At 40.4% G+C, this 15,007-nt stretch overlaps 1 protein-coding gene across 5 annotated transcripts in view; it reads right to left on the bottom strand.

The window, feature by feature from the left end:
- GULP1 (GULP PTB domain containing engulfment adaptor 1) overlaps positions 1-12,269 on the bottom strand; it is a 141,168-nt gene extending 128,899 nt beyond the window's left edge. Inside the window, exon 1 of one of the 5 annotated variants that reach the window (XM_030952279.1) lies at positions 12,168-12,269. The gene's annotated coding sequence lies outside the window, so the exon portion shown is untranslated. The remainder of the gene's footprint in view (positions 1-12,167) is intronic. The other 4 variants (XM_030952283.1, XM_030952284.1, XM_030952282.1 and 1 more) reach the window with 4 other exon arrangements.
- Positions 12,270-15,007: the final 2,738 nt, after the last annotated feature.

Genomic DNA, 15,007 nt, shown 5'->3' with positions numbered 1-15,007 from the left:
CACTGAAGAGACATGGGAAAGCCAAGGAAATTTACATATACTGTACATATATTGGCTGTGACATGCCAATTCTGCTGAAGCACCACTGAGTAAAAGACTGTCTTACTGAAAAATAGACTGAAGAAGGCTAAAGCAAAAGTTTCAAGAAAACTGAATGTGCTAAAATGTGATAAAAATAGAAGATAAAAGAGATGACTGAACTGCATGAGTATGATGAAGAATTCACAATAAAATTCACTATGTTGTGTACCTGTACGGCCACTTGAAAACGAAGTGCTGGAAAGGTTGCATCCATTGTGATAGAGCTTAATGGATAAATTTTCATGACCAAGAAAAAAAATCTACTTTTTATCAGAGGCTTTATCAGAGGTAACTGTCACTAAAACTCAGCAGATTTGAGTGATGAGTGAAAATTCACTGTTTCAACCACATCATACTGCAGTCAGCTTCATGTCTCCTACAGGGACAATGACATCAATCTCTCTTTTCTAACAATTCATCAGATTTTGTGAAATGCATGAAAATTTTATTGGAGGACTCCAGCAAAATCATTGCCAGGGAGAGAGGCAACAGGAAAAATGGGACTACTTTGCTGCAGCCCAACTGCACTAGAGACTTGCTCAAAAAAGCCCAGTTTAAAAGGTCTGTCTTCTTTTTCAAGATCACTCCCTTGAACACCTGAATCCCCCTCTCTTCCAGCACCAGCAGCACCATTAACTGAAAAAAGATCTGCCAAAAGGCAATTAAGTTCTGGCAGGTTGTTCCATGCTATGATAAAGCTTACACAAGTGGAGATTCAAAGGCAAAATTCTATATTTAGCAATAGCATATTTTAAATGGGGGTGAGCAGAGGAGAACAGCCACTGGGCAAGACAGAGCCACCACACTGTTTGCTGCAACTTCTGCTTCTTTTCTGTTATTAGTTAAAAGATAAGCTGACCTCTGGTGCATTCAAAAGTCAATACATTTCTAATTTTTGAAGAGAGGTGAGAACCAAGTAAAAAGTTTTTCTGTTTGTTTTGTTCTGATAGAGCTCAGCAGGAAAACAAAAGAAACCTTCCTACTACACACATGTAGGAACCTGAATTCATGACAAAGCTAAATACAGTGGATATAGTAACAACAAGGTTTCTGCTTTTCTGCACTACAGCACTGTTCATCCTCATTTATTAAAGTGGAGTGCCTTGAAGAGCACAAAAGTGAAGCGAAGGTCAGATAGAGACAATGTCCATGTGGATAAATCTGTTCTGGTTGTGTCAGCAAAGAACTGCACTGCAAGCACTGAGGAAACCAGTGTATGACAACCTAATGCCTGGGTTTTATGTCTGTTAGGAAAAGCATCTGTATTGCATTTTACTCTGCTGCTCCACACTAAGACTGAACATGTCTAAATTAACTTACTCCTCCCACTTGCCAGTTCTTGGTCATATCTGATTCAGTTCCCATACCAAAAAGACTTGAGCCAGTACCCAAAAACGGTGCACTAGACAGGAAAAGCATGGCAGCATATGGAGAAGTGCTTCAACCACCATCTCAGGAGCATCATTTCACTCTAAATGACTTCCACAACTGCAGGGTGAACATCTTGACACCCTGAGAAGTCATATAGACATGAGCAGGATTCCTGCATGCACACAAAACAGAACTAATGACCATAAAATTACCATCATTCACAAAGCAATTTCTCACATTTCAACTCTCACACTAGCCAGTTCTTTGCCATGTATACCAGTTTTCCTAATATCCACATGCCAGGGCCGACTCAAATAATTGACAGGTTTCCAGATAAGTGACAAGATAGGAGCGAGCAGAAAACACTCTCACCACCCTTCACACTTCCAGGGTGTCAGAGGCTCAAAGTACACTTAATAAGTTGCTTTCTCCAGACATGCTACAAATATATTTGAGCTGCAACATCTCTTTGAAGATCTTACCTTGTAAAATGTTCCCAGGTATATTGTGAAACACAAATTTCAGAAGTCTGTCAAGATAGGTCAAGATTCTATCAATTTTGTCAGTGAAGAAGAAATACACTTGATTCTACCTTAGACAAACACTGCCTGGGACTTACATTTGTGTCACGTTTTCTAAATAGCAGCTGAAATAATACACAATTGAATACTGCTGTCTGGGGGGAAAAGTCGTATTTAGGCCATAAACAAACAGGATCAAATTAGCCACATGCCTTGCAGCAAGCACAAGAAACACAACAGCAAATAACACACATAAATATTCTTCAAAAGCATCTGGCAAAATTCACCATAATGAATTCAAAATATTCAAGCAATTATTTCCAGCCAACCACTTATTTCCTTCAGAACAGAGATCTTTAGCATTTTATTATTTTCTTTACTGTCAAGGCATATTTTCTCAGTAGTTTTTTTTTCCCCCCTGCCATTTGGCTAAGCAACTAAGTAACTTATTCAGTAACTTCCAGACGACCTAGCAAATGAAATTTATTTGGATTAAATAGCAACAGATTATTTCAGTGGTTAAGCAGTCACGGGTATGCCAGCAACGTAACACATCTCAAATATATTCCACTAATCCTATCAAGTATGCTTTTACTTATCTTTCACTAAACATCTATTTTATGGTCCATTTCTTCATACTTTCTAATCATGGCTCATTTCAATGTCAAAAAACCGGAAATCCCAAACTGCAAAGCACACAGAATCACAACAAAGATAATTTTCTGACTAAGAGGTACATAAGGGACTGCTGTGGAATTACTAGTGTTGACAACTATAAGCATATTTACTGCTTTCTATCTTTTACTGGACAGATTTGTTACAGTTGAAAGCTTTCCCTTCAGGGCCTTTTAGAGAAGCACATATATCCCACAGATATGGCATAACCCATCAAGTCATCTCAGTAAGGCACAACACAACTGGTCTCCTGGGGTTTTCTGAGAGTACAAGGGCGAGAGGAGGAAAGGGACATGGAAAAAGGAAGGAAAAGGTGTGCAGGCAGGAGAGGGAAACTATACCTCTAATTTAGAGCTGAAAGGACTTAAACTCATCTAAACCAGAAGTCTTTTCCACTCCCCACCTTTTGCTTGCTCAGATTTTGTTTATTTTTCTGACTCATTACTCAAAAATTTCCTAGATCCTAATCAAGTCTAACAATGCTTCAGAGGAAACACAACTCCAAAATGGGAAGGGGGAGAAAGTCTTATTTAGAAATTCTTCATAAGCCATTAAGTTATAAAAACTCAGGATATCCTCCAGGAATGGTAAGAAAAACGCTAAATAATAAAGTACAATATCCTTAAGTCATCAAAACATGCCTTGGCTCTGAATTCTGGATGTCAAGAGCTTAGATGGTGCCTGTTCATTCTTACATTGCACTTCTGGTTGAAGTACCCCAGATTCTTCCAGGAGCGGAGTTCAAAATTAATTTAAGACTCAAGCCAAAAGTATCACAGATGAGGAAATCCTGAAACATATCAGTGGATCAGTGGTCAGCAAAGATACATGAACACACAAAGCATATGAATCACACAGAGTCTCCCCAAAAAGCCTCTGTTGTTAGAGTGCCTCCAGAAGAAGCAGCTTTCTACTCCATTTTAAATTATCACCTTGGCTGATACCAGGCTACACATGATGCACTTGAAAATGATTCACTTTACCCACACAATACCGCCTCTCATTTTTATTAGCTCTACATAATTTTCTTATCTGGCTTCAAATAAAATACATGAGCAAATGATGTTGCATCTATTTTTACAGTGATTACATTTCTACCTATGGAGATTTAAAAATAAAGACTACATTGCTGTTTTATTTATGAAATTTGAGAATTTAAGAGACAAAACAGACTAATATAAGAATAAAATTCAGATGTTTTGTAAATGCATTCTAGTTCAACAAAATAACATTTGCTCCTAAGATATCCTTTATCCTATTAGATTCAGCCTTGGGAAAAACAAGCCTAAGACGGCAAACTTTCCACTAAAGCATGTCAGTCTTTTATGAGTCTGAGACTGGCTTTAGAATTCATGGTGCAAATTGTACATTTTGAAAACAGAGAAGACAGACAGCTATCAATTATACATGTACATGCGAGGCTTTCCATCTAATACTAAATGCCCATGTAGAATTATATTACTTCTTAATAATCTGTTTCAAGTAGATACCTACATGAAACAGGGTACCATGACACCATATTACTGCTAAGTAGTCACACCCTCTCCTTCTCCTCCTCAGACAACCCAATAACAGAAGCAAAAATCTAAGCAGAGTGACAACTTTACATCTACTGCTGTAGATAATAACCAGTATTTCCACTTTTGTGCAAGGCTGGAGAAATAAACACCATACAGAACACTAGGCATTAAAGCAGTTCCTCAGAAGTACAGCAGATGATCCTTGCCTGCCGTGACACAAATCCTCCTTCCTCACAGCAGCACTGTCACTTGTGCAGTTAAATCATTTTTGCCTTGCCAATCAGTACCAAAGGCAAGCAAACACCTGTTTGTTTCTAAGAGAAATAATCAACAGTGCTGTCAACTGCACTTCAGTCTCCTGACAGATCACTGCAACACCCATGTAGGCTCCGCTTGCTCTGAGCTTTCCACACTGGCAGATTTGTAGTGGCCACAGCTATCTCATACCACCCCAGTCAAAACCAGTAAAAAAAGAGCCACATATCTGTACTGACAGCTGGGGGTATCACCCATGCAAGCACATCATTCTATGTGGCATGGCTGAAATGCCACATAATGATTTGGATTCAGGAATTACTCTACATACCAGAAAAAATTACTAATACAAAAGCAGTCTAACAGCTTAATAGCTGCATTCAATATCCTCAGCCATAAAGCAAGGGGATTAGAACCAAGACCTCTGGGAGATGTACTTAATTTTGAAAGACAAAACAATAAACAGCTCATATGCTCTTTTAGATTATCACATTTGCTGTTAATGGCAGAGTGCTTGTGACAAACACATGGGATTGCCAGTCAGTATGTTCTGGTTAAAGCACAACTTGCAGATTTTGCTTTCAGGGCAGAAGCAATAGGCCCTGAGAGAACTTAGCCTAAAGTTCTCCAAGACTGGCTGGTTTCGTAGGTACAATGTCAAACCTGTGGGGACTAAACCAGAAACAGAGCTCCCCTCTAAGAATGGGATGGGAGGGAAGATGGAGAATCATTTTTACAGGCTGGAAAGCTTCTAGGCGAGTTCTTTCGGTCGCCAAAGAAACCTAATATGCTTTTAAAAGAATAAAAAGTAGAACTAGCAGTGGAGAGCCCCACTGAAGTAGAAGGGAGTAGTTTAACAAGAATATTAACCACTAGCATACTAAAAGTTTTAAATAGCTGTGTAAGAAAATTACTTTACATGTCCCTTTCCCAGCCACACGCATTGGCCTCTCTCTTACCACCCTGCACAAAAACATGTGCAAAGAAAAAACCAACCCCTCACCAAGAAAAAACAGCTACAAACTCTGATTTACAAGAAGAAGTATGAAGCACTGCATTGGTAGCTACACATGAGCTGTTTCATCCAGTCAGGTGAAACCTGGAAATTCTCTCTTTTAAGAATGTTAGCATTACACACACTGACGTACCTGCTCAGCAGTGTTGACATACTGCATTTCACACCATAAAACACAGCAAAAGCAAACAATTAAGTGCAATTACTATACGGCACAGAAAGATTAGGGAATTAGTAACAGCTCCAGCGGCACAACTTGCTGGAAAAATATTTCTTCCATCCTAAGCCCATTTGCACAACATGATAAATTGAATATGAATGCAACATGTAACTCACAAAATTAGTAATGCAATTTTTAGGCTGCTTGAATCAAGAAAAAGACTGTCCTTATCTCAGACATTAAAGACCTTTGTGTTTACAAATCCACAGTAGGCTCTGCTTTAGAGCTTACACATGTGAAACAGATTAAGAGGCACCACAGTGGGGGTTAATGTCTCAAACTTTCGGCTGGCTACATCGTCAGTCCCCTGCTGCTATTTTCTATCCCAAGTAAGATTCAGCATCATTCACACCTCAACTCTCACTTTTGCTTTAAAAAGTCTCCACACATTAATCTTAACTACAGTTACTCTAAAGCAGGCATGATTTGGGCATATGATACCCTGTAACATGAAATCACCTTCTAGCTTTGATCCCAAGTGTCCACTGCTTTGGAAACGATGGTTCTGCCACTTTATCAATCAGGAAGCAGAAAAAAGAGAAAAGCTATCAGCTGCAATTTTCAGCTGTGGGGCAAGCCTCACAAGAGACTTTTTCTTGAAGACTCAAGTCCTAAAATTTGGAGTTTGTATGAAAAATAAATTGTTTTCAATAAAAAATAAAATTCAGGTCTTCGTACCTTTGTAAAGAAGAAGCTTTAAAGAAGGAAAACAATACTAAATGTTCACAAGGAGCCTGTAGTATTTTCAATCTCAGCATTTTTAAGATTTTGGTTTTTTAGGGAACCTGACTCACGATCTTTGAATGCACTCAGCGGACAACACAGTGTGTAGGAAGAAGGCATTAGAGACTGCACATATCTGCACAGCAAGGCATTTGGAAAGATGGCCTGGACAAACATTAAAAAAAATAGGTTTGAGGACACAAGAAACTTTCTTAAACAACTCCTAATGTAACTGGCATGCAAAGATGATTGCTGTTCCAAACAACATTTTGAGATGTGACTGCAGGAAAAATAATCTATTTTACTGGGAACACAGTCTTTATCTAGGCTCATTACCTCACTTCAGTGATATGTTCCAGAAGATTTCACAACAGATTAAGAAAAAAATGCTGCTGTTTCAAGAGACACCTTCTTTAAAAGATGTGCAAACGCAGACACACACCCTGAAATAAAAACTCCCAATCTGACAAAAGAGAAAATATATTCATTAATATCAGGAATACCTTTGTGTGCAGGAAAACCAGTAATTACACTGGGCAGCAGATATAAATTGCCAGCACTAGCACAGAAGAGACTTGCCAAAGCTGAACAGACCCAGCCTGCAGCTGGGAAGAAACCAGCTCTCCCCTGGGACCCCTGCCCCAAGGAGGGCTGCAAGACCCAAAGGAGAATGGGCAACCACCTCCCTTCCAAACATCTTTCTCCACAGCAGGAGCAACCTCATCCCAGCCTTTTGTCTAGTGAAAAACAATTTTGATTTTGCCTAGACTGCTGAGATCTCTGAAAAAGCCTTTAAGGGCTACAGGGATTTCGAGCAGATCACCTGGAAAGTTTAAGCACAACATTTAAGTGCCTAATGTCCCATTCTGCCTTGAAGGAACTAAAGATGGGGCATCTGCATGTAAAAGAAAAATGGAAACAGAAGAGAATATTAAATGCCACAACAGGTGCTAGGTCAGGATCCTGATTTGCACCTTGTGGCACTGCTGCATTTTGCCTTTGGTCAGAATTTTCCCCACTAAAACTAAGGGGATGGAGAGAGCAGAGGAAGAATTGAAAAATAGAAATCACATTAAAGATCTTAAAATGTTCCAGAAAACTCAACAGTTCTCAAAAAACTATTTCATTCCATCTGAAAAGAATGAGGAGGAATTTGCATGCAGTTTTACAGCTTTCATGGTTTTCTGGGAATTATGAGAAGATTGAAGAGATAAGGCTTCTGCATCCATATCTATTCCCAAATACTGGAGTATCCACATGACCTTCTCCACAAAGCTATTAAGAAAGCTAGAAACAGCCATCACACAGTTTTGAGTGGCAAAAGACTTGCCTTAGAATTCCCAAATTTTTCAACATAAAAATGTTATTTACTTGCATTGCTCAGGATATCTCTGCAGCACAGGAATAACCAGAATTTCCACAGATTATAGTTCTAATTTCTGGTGACAAAAAAAACCACCCACTTTAACTCTGTCAACAGAGCCAGCTGCAGTCTCCAACCAGCGCATTATTAAGAGAACTGTTTACCAATTTACACTTGTGCACACCATTGCAAGGCAAGGGTGTTGATCAGGTATTGCTGACAGAATACACAGAAAAACATTTGGCTGCACAGATGTTGCTGAATCTTTATATCTCCAAGTCATATAGTAAATGGAGAAAACACAGCTCAGTTCTCAGAATAAAACCAGAATATGCAAGCTTAGGGTCAAATATAAAATAAATGCAGTAGTAACCAAGTGATTATATATTAATAAGATGAGTATGTCACACTCTGCAATTAAAATGACAGAATTTTTAATGACTGCCCTTCAAAACAGAAAAAAATATTGCAGAAGTTAAAGAAATCCAGTGCCTTAATCTAAGAGGATTTTCAGTACTTTTTTGGCAAATTATCAAGCAGGCTGTGTGAAACTGTAGGTGTTACAGCCTGAGTTCTGCTTCTTGCTTCAGTGAAAACTACATAGATGGCTGTCAGAAACCCAGGTGTTGTCTGTTCTACAAATATGTTTGTTTCCTTCAGCTACAAAATTCTACATTCTCTCTGTCTTTGCTGCTGTGTAGTTACACATCAGAACGTAAGTCATTTCAGCCTGGTGAAACAATCATATTTCAATTCAGAGTGCCCTCTTAGCCTGGTGATAAGAACATCTGCTAAAACTGGCAGAGGAGAGGAGGAATGAAAGTGGAAATGCTTTCCTGGGAATTCATGGTGTGTTTTCAGCTGGATAAATTCTCTGTTGGGATCCTGGATGAAATCCGTGGTAACATCACTTTGGACTCTTGATGTTCAGTTTAGTGTAACAAACATTCTCTGAAACCATGCAGCAAGGGGGTCCCTTAAGGGAGGGCTGTCTGCCTGTTACATGCAGTGGAGCTGCAGCCTAAGTTAAAAATGCATTTTAAGTGCATTAAAATGCTTAAGAAAAACCATTTTTAAGACTTAAGAGCTACTACTGACCATCCCCAGAGTCTTTGCAGTGCCCCATGTCAAACAGAGTGGCACAGACAAGGTCCACAGCTACACATCTGAGACTGAAAGGGTGGGCAGTGATGACACTACTGTCCTTAAGGGACAGACCAGAAAATAAAGATAATTGAGTAAGCCTACCTTGTTCTTCCTCCCAGCCCTAACCAGCACAGGCTGTGACTGTAAACCCAGATCAAGGCTACTCATTCATTGGCCATCCCACAACAGCAAAGGCACAGAACAGCTTGATTAAGCATGTAAGTCACAGGGAACATTCAGGGGAGCACTGGCAGTGAGGTAGCAAAGCTATCTGCACGAACAAAGCCAACATTCTGACCTCAGGGATTCGGGAGATACTAGGAAGGAAATTACTTCCAAAGATATTGACAGATATATCTGCATGCACAGTTACGTTCTGAAGGTAAGAGAACCAAAGAGAACATTGTCAGGTAGCTATGCAGAGGCACTGTGTGTTCTAACAGGGGCAGTATTGTTTGCTCTTTTCTGGATTACAACCTGAGTCTCTAAAGGAGATTTTCCTTCAAAAATCAGATTACAGTAAGGCAAAAAAAGGCGATGGGGAAAATGTTTACTTCTGCCCAATTAGCATATTCTTGTGCAACAACTCTATGAAGTCATGAACTAATGATTTTTTTGCCCTGTCTCAGAAGTTGATGTACTTGGAACACAGACTCAACTTCTGCCATGCATTCCATTGATAATAACTAAAAAGTCTAAGAGACCTGCAGGTTTTTTTTTTAACAGAACCTGGTGGACTTTCCAGCTCTTAGTATTCTACTTGTTCTCTTGAAGAAAAAACAACCCAGAATTGGAATCCTGACGCAAGCCATACTAGGTATGACCAAAATTTAGTGATATGGTAGCTTCCCCCTCTGTTCCTTTCAAGCCTCAGTTCAAACTGAAGCTGCCCTTTAATTAATTCAGCTGGTAGTTCTAATTATGTTCTTATGACATGTTCAAGCAGTACACTCTTGAGGGATTATCTCAAGAGGAAAAACTAATTCCATAATTACAATACAAATTTCAGTTGATTGTATTAGACCTCTCAAGTCTCCTGACAATGACTTTTAGAGTATCCAGCAATGTTTACAAACATTGTATATTACAAACAATGTTTACAAACTGCTACTGAACCACGAAATTTAGCTCAGTCTACATGCAATAGACTAGCAAATTAAAGTGAGCTTGTAAAGGAAATTCTGAAATGGCACATCAGGTGAGTGCTTTGCAGAACAGATGCACGATCTTTGAACTCCAGAAAAACCCTCAAAAAGGTTACAAAGTTACCTCCAAAGACTGCGGAGGCAGTACAAACCAGTAGTTTGTAAAACATCCCTCCTGTTTTCCACTCCTGTTAACTACATCTTCCTCCTTGCTGGTCCTCCAGTAGCAGAAAATTTCCCATGAGATTTAAAATGCTTTATACAGAACATTGTATCACAGTTCACTGTTGCAATAATTTTAATTTCTTTACTCATCACTTACAAGGCACACCCAATCACGTCATCCTAACTTCTCAGGCAACCAGAGCTGTATTTGCTTCTGCTTATTTCTAGCCCCCTTTCATTGATATTCCTCCCACTGTAGCTCTGCTGAAAGTATAAACCAAAGTTCTCCCTTGCATCCTTCAGCACCATGCCATAACACCAGGCTTTTAATCCCTAAATCACTTTTTATCCAAGCCATTCAAGTAAACATATGCCTTTAATGAGATCTGTAATCACTAACACATTCATACACTTAAAATACATCCCAGAAAAGTGTATGTATGCCTAATAACCATGGAATTATTTTCCCCCTGTTCTGTTGTTTCCAAGTTCAAGTGGATAATCTGCAAATATTTGAAGTTGTACCTGACATACTACTACATGGCAAATCAACCAAGTAAATCTACAACAGAGGCAATACTTACTGTTCATTCTGAAATGACCATAAAAATAGAAGCTTGACCTTCAAAAATATATTTTTTTCCTTTCTGGTGAATTGTTTTGTCTTATTTTGATTAACACCCTAAGCGGCTCTGAAGTACTGCTTATCCCTACAACAACTGAAAGGTACCACTCACCTTACATGCTCACCTAACATACAGGGGAAGAAAATCATGGAAAATAACCTCTAAAAGGAGAAGTAGTCACATAACACACAAATATGGATGCTTATTTATATTTATACTGAATAAACTAAATATATTGCTATAATATTTTACGTGAATCTCTGCACATTCAAAGCACCTTCACAATCACCTTCATGTATGCCTTGTTTTCCAGCTTATTGGGGGCTTTTAACATCTTTTTAGTTGTGATAACTTTTTCTTTCCATAAAGATGATGTTTTAAGAACTTGTAACTGCAATAGAACTGTAGGAACTGAAAAGTTTAAAAGTTGCATGCTATTCAAATTAGAAATCTAATAAAGTGTCTCAAGCTCAAAAAAGAAACCCAGAAATCTATTTCTTCGGAAGGGAGCCGATTCCTTTGGATGAAGAATACAATTAACCTTTACGGGCCTTTGATTGACTCTCGGTGCCCCCTAATAAATGAGAAGGACAATGAAATTAAATGAACAACATACTTTTACACGTTGCTCTAATTGTCATAGAACTTTTAGACCCTCTCAAACTGAGAATTTCTCCTTGAATCTCCCTCCCGACTCCAAGGCAGAGCTGCAGTCCTTGCTCAGACTTCTCTCTATTCGCATGACGATCGAGCAAACTCCTCCAGCACTCCACCCTCCCGACACACGCGGAGTTAAAATTATCTCGGTGGTTTGGGTTTGGTTACGAACCGAAGATGCTCCCTTGTACAACAACTGAGCGCCCAGCGGCGAGCTCGGCTGCCACGGCGGAGCCTCACGAGGAAAACAAAACCTCCTCTCGGATAAAGGCTTTACTGTACTTAGAACGGGCAAAAACCCCAACCCCGAATGAAAGGCAGCTCATTATTCGCAGCTACTTGAAATTCACCAAGCCGTGCCCGTGTGTCCGAGACCCCCGGGTCCGCGCGGGTGCCGGGCTGGGAGCAGCGGCTGCCGGCGGCCCCGGAGCGGAGAGCGCGGACCCCGCGGCAGCGCCACGGCCACGCAGGTGAGGCGGGACCCGCAGCGGGGAGACGAGCTGCCCCAGCACCCGCCCCTGCCAAGTTCCGCGCCGACGGCAGAGCGGGGCGGCGGAGCCCGGGGCAGCGCTGCCGCGGCGATCAACAGGCGCTCAGACAGACCCCCGTGCCCCCCTCCGAGCCCCGCCGGCCGCCCCTCGGCACCGCGGGGCAGGGGCTGCCCCGGCGCGGGGCCCCGCGTACCTGCCGGGGATGGAGCCGCCGGGGATGGAGCCGCCCGTCCCGCCGCCTCTCCGCGCCGCTCCCGGCGCCCGCTCCGGCCACGGCCGCCCCGAAAGTTTCCTGACGTCAGCGCGGGCGGGCGGGCACGGACCCCGCCTGCTGCCGGGCCGGGCCGGGCCGCCGCCGCTGCTCCCGGGCTCCCCCTGCCTCCCGCCGGCACCGCCAGGGCTGGGCAGCCAGCAGCACAGAGCGGCGGAGAGGAGGCGTGAGGAGTAGGCGGCAGTTGAGTAAGTGAGGGACGCGATTTGATAACCGCACTCCTCAAGGAGGCATCTCCTAAAGAAAAGATACAGACACGCTCGCACTGGTCTCGGTTAAAGCTGCAATGAATTTTGTTGGGTACAAATGCTTAGCATCACACTTTGGAGAGCGTCTGCGGCATGCACTCCCCATTAAAACGTGCTTCAGGAACACCAGAACGGTGTAACACCATATATTTTTATGACAGTCATGCTATGCGCAAGTTAAGGACGAAGCATTTCCTATTGAAAGGCAAGGAATTCATGTCTGCCATATTTCTTTTATTCCTGGTGGGCTTCTGCCAATAATAGGGCATGTAGTGTCTGTGGAAAGGCAGGAAACTCATCTGTTATTCCTCCCTGATTGTTTTTTCTTAACAGCACATGAAAGATGCCTTTCATTTTGCATTAATCACTAGACAAACCTCGAGAATGGCCATTTAGAGAGCAGAACAAAACATGTCACTGAAATCAAAGCAAAGGCATTTTGTCTGCAGCAGGTGTACTCTTGTTTTAAAGACAAGATTGAAAACAGTTCAGGGTTGCAATTTATGGTCCAGAGTGGAAAGGTTCATGACAGAAAAAAACCCGTGAAGAGTAGAAGTCAGGAGCAAGCAGCTTTTTAAATCACTAAGCTCTAGATAATTACATGCATAAGTATGAAATACGCAAAAATTTAATTAGTGTGGCTGCCTTTTCCATTCATGATTAAAATAAAAACCAAAACCAATCAAATTCCAAAATAAGTACACAAAACCCAGGTAAATTAGTAGTTTTTCTGCTCTAGACACAAGAAAATGACTGAAATTTTCCACCAGTTTAGTCTCTCAAGTAAAGGAAACAAACACGAACTTTTCACATTGTTTCAGAGTTATTTGTAAACTTCACTATGGAGCTAACAGGCTAAATTCCAAAACATAAATCTGAGAAAGAAGGAAAATGGAAAACACTTGGGGAAATTGTATGAACTTTAAATTCTAAGTAACATCAAATCCAGGAATTGTTTTCAGCTGCTGTTTTCATATACTAAACCTTAAATACTTTAGGTGGAGGAAAAAAACCCAAACAAGAAAAAATACCCCTACTAAACCTGTCTACAGCAACATTAAGACAGTTGAAGGAGAATCTGGGCAAAACACATTTCATTCACAGATAATGCATGAGCCACCATCAGAAATAAACTTTTTTTGACTGTTGTTGTTACTGACAGCTATTCCCTTACACCTTCCTGCAGCATCTGGTTGGAGCTGACAACTGCATTGCATGCATCTCCTCAGCCACTTGTCCCTGTCAAAAACAGTGACAGGGAGGATGGGAAGAGGAGATAATCTAGCAATTGCATGAAATCATTGAAGAAAAGTAAAAGTCAGCTGCTATCCAGAACCTTATTTTTTTAGAGTTTCTCAAAGATACAGACGCAAATTCATCTAGCACAGGTTTCAAACTTTGTGATAAAACAATTTAGTCTTCAACTGCTTGTTTTTCATATTTGTGTGGTTGGTTTTTAAAGCAACAAGGCAGTTCATGCAGTGCTTCCTTAGACAAAACTGCAGTTCATCTCAGTGTCAGGAAGCATCTTTATCCATTTGGCATTCCACAACATACATCCAAAGTTGCTCTTTGGTTCAGATCATAAACAAGTGCTCAGCCTTGTTCAGTAAGTGTACCAATTTTAGTTTGATTAGACAAGCTCAGCTGTCATCTGCAAAGCAGAGCACACTCTAGACAATGAGAAAACATTCTGGCTATGGAAACACATGCTATGAATTTTTCAAAGGTGATGCAAAAAGCAAGAAAAATTAGGGGCACTTTAAAATTTTTTTCTGGTACCATTGCAGATTTTACACCAGAGGAAGCTAAAAATAAGTTATTATGCAGGAATGGGTTTTTTTACTTACTTTTTTTACATATTCTGAAGTAAAATATGCTTGATAAAGTCAGGGTATATTTTTTCTAAAATCAAGTTATACCATTTTAAAATGCAATAACATTACATGTATAGAATATATTAGTCAGGAAAGGACATTTTTCAAAATCCCTTCTGCATGCAAAATTTTTCTCTTAAAGAAAGTGAGACATTTTTTAACACAAGAGAAAAATACTCAGGACATAGGGAGCTTTCTAGTTCTTCTGTGATATATTTTTGACATAATCTGTACTGAAATGCCTAAATAAAAGGAATGTAGAGCAAACCTACTTTCAACTTAAATTTGCTGCATAGTATTTGAAGGAAAGAGAAGAAAATGTGACATCTTTCTTCTATGATTGGTTTTTTTCCCATCAACAGTGGTAACCTCAGGGTGGAATAAGGACATTACTTGAGAGGAAAAGTAGAGGAAAAATATTTGAACTCTCTCATTAATACCTATTCCTCTTAGTTTTTTAATTGGTGTGGTCCATAAAGCAAAAGACTGAGAGCAAAAAGAACCAAATCCTGCCTTGCTCAGCAGTCTAGATGCCCCACAATCTAAGAGAGCAAATTCAGGTCATTACCAAGACTATCATACTTGTTGTAGAGAAGTTGAGCAGAGGACTGGGCACACAAGAAATGACAAGAGGATA

Source organism: Camarhynchus parvulus, chromosome 7 (assembly GCF_901933205.1).
Source record: "Camarhynchus parvulus chromosome 7, STF_HiC, whole genome shotgun sequence".
Taxonomy (NCBI): Eukaryota; Metazoa; Chordata; class Aves; order Passeriformes; family Thraupidae; genus Camarhynchus; species Camarhynchus parvulus.
This window is presented reverse-complemented; position numbering and strand designations above follow the sequence as displayed.